General features: G+C 44.7%; 1 protein-coding gene across 6 annotated transcripts in view; it reads right to left on the reverse strand.

Annotated features, from left to right (window-relative positions):
* Positions 1–13,666, reverse strand: part of OCA2 (OCA2 melanosomal transmembrane protein) — a 241,394-nt gene that overhangs the window by 199,675 nt on the left and 28,053 nt on the right. The window lies entirely within an intron of this gene.

Here is a 13,666-nt window from a genome sequence, read left to right on the forward strand (position 1 = left end):
ATGGAAGGACCACCATAAATGTATCATCCAGATCAGGAGCCTATTGAAAGGGAAGTAACTGCACAGGCATATATGGTCACCCTCATTAAAGGACACATGATGCTAAAGACGGCCAGATTCCATGAGAAGCCGCAGGAATAATTTTCGTTCCTGATCACTGGGAATATGTCATTTTATGTGCAGGTGCATTGCCTTTTCTAAAGGGTCCCAGGACAGGTAGAGATGCTATCGATGCTATGAAACATTCGCCTGCAGAAATGACAGTCATTCTTTCTAATCACAAATGTACAACAGAGGAAGAAATTTTAAGAAAAATCTTTTCACTTGCTTCTTTCTCATTCAAGAATTCTCCTGTGATACAGACAACAGAACCCCTATGCATGGGTCAACCTGGGCCCCGAGTTCTGTCTAACACCAGCACCACATCTCTGAGAAGTCAGAAAAGGAGTCTGCCTGGGGCCAGGGAGTATCCTCTGGGTGTCATCTCTAGGCAGCTCTGGGCCACTTCCCATGGAGAGCACAGGTGACTGAGGACTCTCCTCAGAGGCTGGGCCGCATGGCAGGAGACAGAGTTATAAAGTAGGTACCTTAGCTTTGGTAATGAAAGTAGAAAGGTGGAAGAATCTCTCTGCCCAAGAGATTTAATAATTTGCATGCTTTTAGCTGCTCAAACTGGCTTACAATTGAGATCCTCCTACCCGTGTTTCCCATAACTATAAATCTGTAACCGTAACTCCTTAGGTACATTTAGATAAATGTCACAGTGAGTGGACCAAACAACCAGATGTTTTCTGATGCTCCCGGGGGGGAAAGAGGGCTGGGAGAACCGAATGTTATGGAGATGGTGACCTCCCTCACGTTATTTTCTCAGTCATGCAATGTAGATTAAAAGAAAGCAAGGCCGAGCATGGTGGTTCCAACCTGTAATCCCAGCACTTTGGGAGGCCAAGGTGGGAGGATCGATTAAGGTCAGTTCAAGACCAGCCTGGGCAACACAACAAGACCCCATCTCTATGGAAAATAAAAATAATAAAAAATTTTCAGGCATAGTGGTATGCACTTGTACTCCTAGCTACTTGGAAGACTGAGGCAGAAGAATCACTTGAGCCCTGGGGTTCAAGGCTGCAGTGAGCTATGATAGAACCACTGCACTCCAGTGTGGAGGAGACCCTCTTGCTTTAAGAAAGAAACAAAACCCTTGGTTTTGTTACAGTAACTAAGGGGGTGTAAATGGAAAAGATAAAGATAGATTGTGGATGTTGACTCACTGAGGTTCAGTAGACTGTGAGGTCCTTAAGAATGGCTGCCATGTTGATTTCATCTTGTTTTCTTTGGTACTCTTAGTGGTACCCAGTTCAAAGTAGGTTCTTCATAAATACTCAATAATTACAGCTAGCCACAGTGGCTCACATCTGTAATCTCAGCACTTTGGGAAGCCAAGGCAGGTGGATTGCCCGAGTCTAGGAGTTCACAACCAGCCTGGGCAACATGGCAAAACCCTGTCTCTAAAAAATTCAAAAATTAGCGAGGTATGGTGGTGCAAGCCTATGTCCCAGCTACTGGGAAGGCTGGTGGAAGGACTGCTTGAGCCTGAGAGGTCAAACCTTCAGTGAGCCGAGATTGTGCTACTGCACTCCAGCCTGGGCAACAAAGCAAGATCCTGTCTCAAAAATAAGTACATACATACACGCTTCATAATGAATGGGTTAAAACCCAGTAACCATAGCTTATTTGTTTTTTTAACTCAAATAAAACAAGTTTTCTAAGTCATTACATCAACAATCTTTGGAGACTCAATACTGACCCTCCGAAGAGAGGACAGTGCTCAGGAGAGTGGAGGTCCATGGGGTCCTAAAGCAGCACCACACTGCACAATGTGACGGACTCACCTTCTTGCCACTAAGAAGGAAAAGTAGAAATGGGGAAAAACCCAAAGTCCGTTTTATCTTCTCTGTGATGCCATGTCTGCCTGATTTTTATTACCGTTTAATATTTGCATTTATCTACTTTGTGTACACAAAATATTTTATCATTGTAGTTAAGCATATAGGTAATCATTTCTGAGCTTTTTTATGTAATCATATTTCTAAAAATCCAAAAATAAAATGAGTTTCACCAGGAAATTTCCTAAAGAGACTTTGGGCCATTCCAGTTTAAACTGAACACCACACAGATAGCATTTTCAATGTTCCAGATCCGTTCCTCTCTGCAAACAGGTGAAGCATCAAGGAGGACTTGGGTCCTATTGCATGACAGAATCCCTAGCCTGTGACTCAAGAGAGCTCACGGCTCACATGTAGAGAAGATTCAGGATTACCCAAAAACATTTTCCAGAGGCTGGAAATAAAAATGGCATTCCACAAGGCTGAAAGCCCAACGTTTTCGATGAGATCTATATTATTCCTGATTTTTCCTCTACTAAAAAAGGAAATCCCATTGACATTCTTCTGACTTCACTCTAAGACTGGGCACCGTCTAGTTTTACATATTTACACATTGTCTGATTTCCCCTATGTCTCAACAAACTCTGTATATACATTTGCAAAATCCTTATGTGCCTATACATTTATAAGCAGGTGATACTTACATTAAAGGAAATTACAGAAGATAACACATAAAACAACCGCAACTGTACATAATTCTGTAATTCGGAGATACCCAATGTTAACATGTAGATAATTTCCTTTCAGTGTTTTTTTCCTACATATAAATGAACATTTTTAGGTCACATCACACGTATGCATGCAGAGACACACGTTCACACATACATTCGCATACACAGACACACATTCACACATATGCGTATTCGCATACACAGACACATGTTCACACATACGTGCATTCACATACACAGAGACACATTCACACACGCATTCACAGAGACACACGTTCACACATACGCACATTCACATACACAGAGACACGTTGACACATACCCATATTCACATACACAGAGACACACGTTCACACATACACGCATTCACATACACAAAGACACGTTGACACATACCCATATTCACATACACAGAGACACATTCACACACATGTGTATTCACATACACAGACACATGTTCACACATACGCGCATTCACATACACAGAGACACGTTCACACATACCCATATTCACATACACAGAGACACATTCACACATACGCACATTCACATACAGAGACACGTTCACACATACCCATATTCACATACACAGAGACACATTCACACATACACGCATTCACATATACAGACACATTCACACATACCCATATTCACATACACAGAGACACGTTCACACATACGCACATTCACATACACAGAGACACGTTCACACATACCCATATTCACACAGAGACACGTTCACACATACACGCATTCACATACACAGAGACACACATTCACACATACGCGCATTCACATACACAAAGACATGTTGACACATACCCATATTCACATACACAGAGACACATTCACACATACGCGCATTCACATACACAGAGACACGCATTCACACATACGTGCATTCACATACACAAAGACACGTTGACACATACCCATATTCACATACACAGAGACACATTCACACATATGCACGTTCACATATACAGACACATTCACACATACCCATATTCACATACAGAGACACGTTCACACATACACGCATTCACATACACAGAGACACGTTCACACATACACGCATTCACATACACAAAGACATGTTCACACATACGCACATTCACATACACAGAGACATGCATTCACACATACGCACATTCACATACACAGAGACACGCATTCACACATATGCGTATTCATACACAGAGACACACGGTCACACATACGCATATTCACGTACTCAGAGACACATTCACACATACGCGCATTCACATACACAGAGACTCACATCACACACACGTGTATTCACATACACAAATTTATTTGTCCTCTAATTGTTCAACTCAGCTATCTCATTAGCATTTCTCAGGTTATTAAATAGTAGCTATTCTTCTACAATGTCATTTTAATGTCAGCCATTATATTCCATTACATGGATCATCAAATTAAGCCTGACCATCCGTCTGTTGACGGAAATTTAGGGGATTTCTGTTTTTTTACCTAGATAAATGACAAATACTATGTGAGTCCTAGTGGATAAGTCTTTGTGTGTGCCTTCAATTATTTCCTTAGGATAGGTTCCTACAAGTGAGGTCAGTGGGTCAAGAAGTTTCTTGGTGCCCATGGTCCTCTTGCGGGAGGAGAGCGGATCCCCGTTACGCCACGTCTCAGTTACAGGCAGGAACAAATCCTCATCCCCACCAGCCCCGGGTATTAGATATGTTTAAAATCCTCAGGCCGTAAGTTTCAAACAGCCAGAATTGATGGGTCTGAGTCACGCCCACTGTTGTCAAGAACCCTTGCTACCGTGATCATTAACAAGACAGGTTCATGCCAGACTGTGAGATGGAAACAGGTTCTTGCCCACGCCTCTGCCTCTTCTGCCCTCTTCTTCAACAGCTTCCTCAGCCCTGGACCCTTTAGTTCTTTCTAGATCAAAACCCGTAACAGTCCTATGATGCTTACATCATCACATTGAGAAAAACGGAGCTAAAAATGTTGAAAATATTGAGTACCTAATACATTAAGAGTGCCGAGAGAATTTACATTTTTCAGGGCGAAGAGACAACGGCAAGTAGAAACGACAGCTTGGGGAGGTGGGGATTGGGGTACCAGGGATGGAGGGAAAGGTTTTCCCTCAGTCTTAGGCCCTGTGCCACGTAGGCACCATTTACGCAGCCATGGCTGAGGTCGGTTCTGCTTGACAAGATGACAGAGCCCGTGGCAAGGAAGTGCTTTCGCTACCTCACCCTGTGCCATGACCTCCAAGGGATGCCCTGCCCAAGTCACCTGCAGGCTCTTCCCCAGGCACCCACCGCTCAGGAAGGCCACAGAGCAGGCAGGAAGGTTGAAGTGGCCTTCCTGCCACTTCGGGACTACAGACAGAAGGCAGGTGGCAGACGGCATCGGCCGTGCAGAGCCCTGTGGAAGAACTGCTTGGAGTGAGACCAATGGAAATCAGGCAGAAGTCAGAGGGCAGGAGGCAGCTGGTCCCTCTACGCCCAGGGCAGGAGGATCTCAATGGTTGGTGCCACTGGAGATCAGCTGTGGGAAGCCCAAGCTGAGTAATGAGGCCTTCCCTGTAACAGAGCCGGTGCTGCAGCCACCAGGAGGGGTCCCTCGTGGGAAGTATCTCCCAGGGCAAGAGACGCTGCAGACAGCAGAGCAGGGTTCGGCCTTCCACATGGGGCCCTTCACTCTCTTTGCCCCAATGACTTGACAGTATCTCTGCAGTGTGCTGTAGAGAAAAGGCCTTCTCCCCACCATATTATTACCAGGATTTTATCTGATGAGCATCTCTAACAACCATGGTCATTTAAGTGAGTACAGTCTGTGTTGGGCTCCTGCTGAAGCCATCACCTTTGTTATCTCATTTAACCCTCATGATAACCCTGAAGGTGGCTACTACGGTCCCCATTTTAAAAGGAACAAATGGGACTCAGAGAAGTCAGGCTCGGGACAGGCTCCCAGCTGCCGAGGGCGGGGCCGACATGTGTCCAGCGCCCAGTGTCATCTCCCGGCCCTTCCCTCCCACGAGGAGGCAACACCCCCCAGCCCGAGGACTGTGCCAGGCAGGGCACTCTGCAGACGTAGGCCCCGTGCCACGCAGGCACCATGTGCATGGAGCAGCAGTCGCAGGAAGCCACAGCACGCTGGCACAGCACGGCCCCGCTGCAGCCCCTGTGCCCAGCAGGCTGAGCAGCAAGCTTTCCCCTGGCCTCCTGTCTTTCTCTTTCTCTGCCTCCTCCCTTCTCTCTCTCTCTCTCCCCATGTCCGCTCTTCTCTCTTCTCCTCTCTTTCTCTGCCTCTCTCCAACAGGGACTCCTGTTTGTGGCCTGTTTTCGTCCTGGCTTCACTGAAGCAAGCTACCTTTCCAGGAGGAAGAAGCGAACCAACAGGCAGGGGTGACGCTGCGCTGACCCCAACAGCACCCACACCGAACGGCCAGGCGGATTTCCCACGGACAGAGCGCACATCTGAGGAGGGAACACGCGTGGGCTGGGGAGGCTGCCGGACCTCACGGGCGCTTTTTCAGGACGCTTGGAAGGAGACGACTGTGACTCCTCTCCCATGCATGGGCAGAGCCTCTGGGAGTCTGGCACCATTCTGTAAAAGCAGGGTCAGCCCTTCAGTGTAATGTCACGCAGAAAGAAAACAGCACAGAGATCAGCACAGCTTTGTGTCGTGGCCCTTTGCACACATTTAGCACTTCAAGTCCACGTCGGGAGATAGAGTCACAGAACAGGAAGAGTACAGACTCTCAGATTGCTGGGGAAAGAGATGATAGGTAAAGATATACAATAGGCCAGAGTGTGGCTGGCAAGATGGCTAAATACGAACACCTCCTTCTGGACGGGTGTGGTGGCTCACGCCTGTAGTCCCAGCACTTTGGGAGGCCAAGGTGGGCAGATCACTTGAGAGCAGGAGTTTGAGATCAGCCTGGCCAACATGGCGAAACTCCATCTCTATTAAAAATACAAAAAAAAAAAAAATAGCTGGGCGTGGTGGCGTACACCTGTGGTCCCAGCTATTCAGGAGGCTGAGGCAGGAGAATCACTTGAACCCGGGAGGTAAAGGTTGCAGTGAGCTGAGTTTGCACCCCTGCACCCCAGCCTGGGCAGCAGAGCATGACTCTGTGTCTGAATAAATAAATATCTTTCTTTCTAAAACTTAAATGACTTGTAAGGAAAGTGGATATTCATTGGAATATTAAAGTTTCAAATGAATTGACAAACCAAGATGCCCTGTACATTATCTATTAATAGCAGTGGAAAGGGGAATTAAAAGGTCAACAGTCCTTTCACTTCTTCTCCCTGGCAACATAATCAAATTTTATTTGTGTATACTCCACGTCTTAGAAGTCCCCTAACTGGAAAATATGTTTGGGTTGATGTTAACCTTTGTTTGAACAACTAGTTTCATTACAGATGGTGCAAAGTAATATTTTTAAAAGAACGTCGGCAGACCGTTTTAAAAATGCTTCTAAAGAATCTGTAAGGACAATTAACGTAAGAAATGTGGAATAGAGAGGGATATTAATCATTGGCAAAAAGCATAATCGTAGTCCCCAAAGCCTGGGGAAGTATCCACTGAGAAATATTTACAGGAGCAATTTCAGGACCACTTGAATGTAAGAACATCACGTGTATTTAAGGTCTAATTTGAATTGTCCGTTCACCTAAGGAAAGTCATTTAAACAACCAACTGGTGGGCCCAGTGGCACAGTTTTTGAGGCTCACAATTCAGTGGAGAAAGGGGAGGACGGGAGGGTGGTGCCTGAGCCCCGGGAGACACAGGAAGCCACCACCTCGGAAGCCAACCGTGCATGGACGTTTCTATCCAGCTTGCCCTGAAAGCTGATGATTGCCCAATAAATGTCCAAAAATCACAATAAAGATGATTGGTGCCCATTGTTTCTGAGGCTTACGTGCAGTAAAACAGAAAATGCCATCCTTGGGCTCAAGTAATTCGTCAGACATAAGGATACAATCCTTCCTTTCCAAAGCGAATGGATGGAACGTGAAAGACCCACTGCACTGTAATGAAGCAAGGTTTCAAATCTCAGCCCAGTGAGCAAAGAAATCAGTACTGGAACGACTGTCTTCAGTCAGAAAAAACCCGAGGGAAGAAATCAGACCACTGTTCACTCCAGTTAGCTGGAAAGCCCCAAAATTAATTATTAACATTAGATGGGCTTGTGACTGGGCTGGTTATTGAAGAGATAAATCATTTTTATTGCACAGAACACAGAAGTATACTCCTTCTAAAACAAACCAGATGGGCTATGCTTTTCAAGGAAGAAAGATAAGATTCTTCATTTTAATGAATGGGGTGCGGCCTTGAGTTAAAAGCTGTATCTTTTCCTAATGGCCACACCTTCACAGAAAGACCGATGAGTGCTTGAGTCCCGGGGAAGGAAGCATTCAGCAATGTCGACAGGAACACACGTGGGCAGACAGTGCCTGCATACGTTACTGTAAGAAGCCTGCGGTTTTTCCATGTTGCCAGAGCAGATAGCTCTCTGAAAGACCATTTTACAACTTTTGTTAACATGTTCATATTATATATGTGTGTGCGTACAACTTGCTCAGCAGTGATATCCCACATAAAAAAGGGCAAGTATGTTTTTTGAAAAATTATTCTAACCAATCGCTAATTTGAAATCAGTGAAACATTCAAGGGCATCCTCTGAAAGGACAGTAGGTGGCAAAGCATGCATGCCGCGGGGCAGACTGTCTGTCTCCCACGTTCCTAGGAAGACTCTGCCAGTGACACACAGGGACGTTTTTCCTACACTCTTCTGCAAAAACCTAGCCTTCCTGGAGACTTGCCCAGGATGCTTGTCCAGAAGATTCTTGTCCCAGTGGCCTGGAGTGGTGTGAATAATGGACAGCACATTTCTCTACAGATTGCAATTCTCCCAGCCATGTGCTACAGGCATCTGAGCAAGTCACGGCTTCACAGGAATTTCTATGAGTTCTATCCGTTAATGAGAAGAGGGTGTTGAAATCTCCAACTATGATTCTTTCTTGTGCTCTATCAGTTTTCGTTTCGTGTATTTTGAAGCTCTGTTACTAAGTGCATAAACACTGTGGATTAAGTCCCTCTGATCAACTGACCACTGTATCATTATGGCATGGCCTTCTTTGTCCCTAATAATATTCTTTGCTCCAAAACCTACTTTTTCTGATATTAATCCAGAAACCCTATTTTCCTTTGAACAGTATCAGTTTTAGCATCGTTTACCTTTTTTCATCTTTTTGTATTTAATGTATCCATGCTTTTATACTTAGAATGCGTTCCTTTATAGGTAGCATATAGTTCGATTTTGATTTCTTTCCCAATAAGACAATGCCTACTTTATCATCGAGATAATCAGTCCATTGACATATAATGTGATGAGCAATATATTTAGGTTTACATCTACCATCCTGATACTTGTTTTCGATTTGTCAATATGTTCCTTCTTCCCTTCTGCCTTGTTTTGCATTAATTAGTTTGTATGCTTCCATTTTATCTTTTTGTTGGCTTATGAGTTATAACTCTTTTTTATTCTAGGTATTCTTTAGGGTTTACAGTACCCATCTTTAACTTCTCGCAGTCCAACTTAAAATGATCGCATACTCATTGCTGTAAGCATACACCAGGAATATCTACATGTCTGTGCACATTCACAGTCCCTAACACCGCGCCTCTCTGGTGCTTCGGGGTTCACATGCAGAAAGAGCACGCTTCCATTTCCGTCTTCTCAGCCTTTGTGTCATTCCTGTCGCACTTTTACGTGTGACATGAGACCCACACTGCATTTTGATTATTTTTACTTCAAGGGCAAGTTACCTTTGAATGATAAGAAGAAACGTGTAGCTTTACAAAGCTGTCAATGTTTCTATACCCTCCTTTGGGCAGGCCCATTTTCCTCTGATGGAGCTGGAGTTCACGCATCCTGGGCCTGGTTGGACCTCACAGTCAGCGGTGCCACATTTAAAGCGACATATCAGGGCCCCTTGGTTACGCAGTGACCTCCCAGCACAGCACCCGGCACAGAGCACAGAAAATGCCGGAACTACTTCAGTTCAGGCTTCAGTATTTTACAGAGAAACCCAGCGTTTCTCTCCAACAAATACTTCTTGGTTATCTGTCAGTTTCCTCCAAACTCACATACATCAGTCTCTAAAACAGGGGGTTGTGCTATAATGACTCTTAAGAGACATAAACTATCCTGGTGATATCAGGTTCAGTGATACTGAATATTCATACCAAGACCCCCAGCCTTGAGAACCGCCCCTTCCTCCGACACAGAACACCAGCTGCTTAGCAGGGCAGCTGCTCGGTGTGGACTCGCTGCTACGAAACGGCTGCCGGGTCGGGGGCCACATGTCCCACGCCTTCCATTTCAAGGGCCACAGAACCAAGTCACAGGCGGTGGTGGGAGGGGGACACGATGGGTGGCGCTCGAGGCTCCTCCTCCTGTTCACACACTCTCTACCCCACACTCCAGGTGAACTTTGCCAGCCGTGCCGTCTTGGAAGCTACTCTACCAGTCAGCATACCAGAAGGAAATGGGAGCTGGGTAAGTTGAACGATTCAAAGAGAATTCAATAAAGGGAAAATCTGCAAAAACGCAGGCAGAGTGTAGGGAAAACACGCACGCAGTAGCACGCGGCTCGGGACCCAAGCAGTAACAGCAGCTCTGTTACCACCCCTGGCCTGAAGCGGGTGAAGGGAGAAGGCAGTTTTCAGAACCCAGAAGATAAGAGTCTCGCGGAAGGGCCATGCTGAGATGAAAGGAGGTCTCTTGCTGAGGACACATCAGCCACAAGGGTCTCTCTGGGAGGACGGGAGAGGGAGGACTGAAGAAATCACAAGCCCAGTCACATCATGCTCCATCTCCTGCCATGTTCCCACCGGCTGAACTCAGCCAGAAGCCACCAGGGAGCTCTAGGAAATCCCTAGAGGTCAGTATCCCAGGGTGGAGGGCAGAAGGGGAACCAAGCTTCGACAGCAACAGGACAGGGCATCTGTCGTCCCGCTCTGAGTCATGGCCGCAGCACTGACACCACGCTGCCAAGCGGACTTCATGCACACAAGCAAGAAACGAACTGCTACTGTGTTGGGCATTCAGGGTTATTCCTCCCACAGAGGCTGTGCCTGTTCACACAGGGTAGGCAGCCACAAGCCTGGCTTTACTCTCACTTCAAATCGACGTGCCTGAAAATGAACGTTTTCCTAAAAGTCACCTGCTCAAGGTTCCCCTCTTGTCATCCTCTCTGAAATCTTTGGGATCCTAGAATTACTGGGAGCAGCTTGAGATCTGGACTCCATCCTTCGAGGAAATTTGCTGCACACACATCCCTGCCTGACCATCCCTCTCTTTGGTCAGGCCCTGACACGTCCCCTGGCCTATATCCCAGGCCATCTCACAAACTTCAGACTCCCCAAAACACCCTTCTCACCTCATTCTCTCTCACCATGACCTGTATCAGTGGTTTCCAAAAATAAGCCCACAGTCAAATCACCTAAGGAAGTTACTTCAAAGACCATTTCCAAGGATCCTTCTCCCAAGTTTCTGACTCAGAAGAGTGTGTGGCTCAAAGAGCTACGTTTGTAACACCTGGGAGATACTCAGATACTACCACACCGTTAGAAACACTGGCACAGAGGATGGATTTGGACCTCTCCAGCCTGGCATGAGTGTCCGTCCATGGTGCCATCCTTTGACCATTGTCAACTTCATGTCCATTAAGACATACAGACAAACTTCAAGTCACATAGAAAGACTCCAGGGAAACATGTGGTCTTCCCCCACTGGTTACATCTTCCTGGCATCTTCCATCTTAAGCATAAGGTCTCTGGGAGTGGGATAAAAAAATACCCAGAAAACTGGCAGTAGAAGAGAACTCCCTCAACATGATAAAGGATATGTATGAAAAACATCATACTCGATGGTAAAAGACCAAACGCTGTCCTCTAAGGTCAGGAACAAATCAAGGATGCCTGCTTTCACTATTGCTGATTCACCATTGTACTGGAAGTTCAGGCCAGAGTAATTAGATGAGAAAAAGAAATAAAAGACATCTAGATGGGAAAGGAAGAAGTAAAAATATCTCCATTTGCAGACGTGATCCCATCAACCTATATGTAGAAAATCCCAAAGAATCCACAAGAAAGCTACTGAGCTAACAAATTAATTCATCAAGTTGCAAATACAGTTATCAATGCAAAATAGTTGATGTGTTGCTATACATCAGCAATGAACTATCTGAAAAGAGAAATAAGAAAACCATTCCATTTACAATAGCATCCAAAAGAACAAAATAGCTAAAAATAAATTTAATCAAAGATGTAAAAGACATGTACACTAAAAACTGTAAAACATAACTGAAAGGAATTAAAGAAGACCTTAATAAATTAAAATACATCCTATGTTCATGGCTAAGAAGACTTAATATCATTAAGATGTTAATACTACCCCAAGTGATTCCATGCAATGCCTATCAAGATTCCAAAAAAAGTGTGAAAGCTGGTCCTCAAATTTATATGGATCTTCAAGGGGCTCTGAACAGCCAAAACAATCTTGACAAAGAACAAGTTTCCAGTACTAACATTTTCAACTATCGAAACTTACTACGAGGCTACGGTAGTCAAAATCATGTGACACTAGCATAAGGATAGACACATAGGCCAGCGGAACACAATTGAAAGTCCAGAAACAAAGTATACATCTTATGGCCAACCAGTTTTATGGCAAGGGTGCAAAGACCATTCAACAGAGAAGAAATCGTCTCTTGAACAAATGATGCTGGGATAAGTAGAGCTCCACATGCAAAAGAATGAAGGTAGATCCCTACCTCACAGCCTATAAAACAATGAACTCAAAATAGATCATTTATTTAAAAGATAAAACCATAGAATTCTTAGACAAAGACAAACCTTGGATTTGGCAAATAGCTCCTTAGCTATGACATCAGAAGCCCAAGCAACAACAGAAAAAAAAACGGAGAAATGGAACTTCATCAAAACTGAAATCCTCTGTGCTTCAAAGGGCATTTCAGTGCCAGGCATGGTGGTTCACGCCTATAATCCTAGGACTTTCGGAGGCGAAGGTGGAAAGATTGCTTGATTGCAGGAGTTGGACAGCAGCCTGGGCAACGTGGTGAAACCGTCTCTACCAGAAATACAAAAATTAGGTAGGCATGATGGCTGTGGTCTCAGCTCTTCAGAAGGCTGCGGTAGGAGGATGGCCTGAACCCAGGAGGCAGAGATGGCAGTGAACCCTGATGTCACCACTGCACTCCAGCCTGGGTGACAGACCAACAGCCTGTCTCAAAAAAATGAAAAAGGACAAAAGACATTCTCAAGAAAGTGAAATGACAGCCTATGGAATGAAAGAAATTGCTTGCAAACCATAGACTGACAAGGGTCTAGTGTCCAATATTTTAAAAACTACCACAACTCCACAACAAAAGTACAACCGAGTTTTAAAATGGGCAAAAGACTTACATGAACAGTTCTTCAAAGAAGATATACAGAAGGCCAATAAGCACCTAAAAAGATGCTCAACATCATTAGTCATTAGAGAAATGTCAACCCAAACGACTATGAGATATCACTTCACACTCACTAGGATGGCTAGAATCGAAAAAAGGAATAGAAGTGTTGGCGAGTATATACAGAAACTGGAACTCTCATGCATTGCTAGTAATAACGCAAGGTGTGGAAAACTCTACGAAAAACACTTGTGCAGTTCTCAAAAAGTTAAGCATGGTTACCATATAATCTAGCAATTTCAGTCCTAGATGTATATCCCAAAATGGGACTGAGATACTTATACTCCAATATTCATTGCCTCATTATTCAAAACAGTCAAACTGTGTAAAGAACCCGTGCCCATCAATAAAAGATTCATAAACTACGGTATATATACACACAGTGGAACATCATTTACTCATGCAAGGAATGAAATTCTGACACATGCTGAATACGATCAACCTTGAAAACATCATGCTGAATGAATAAGCCAGGAACCAAAGGACCAATGCTGCATTATTTGACATGTAT

The sequence above is a fragment of the Saimiri boliviensis genome, chromosome 5 (genome assembly GCF_048565385.1).
Source record: "Saimiri boliviensis isolate mSaiBol1 chromosome 5, mSaiBol1.pri, whole genome shotgun sequence".
In the NCBI taxonomy this organism is placed as follows: Eukaryota; Metazoa; Chordata; class Mammalia; order Primates; family Cebidae; genus Saimiri; species Saimiri boliviensis.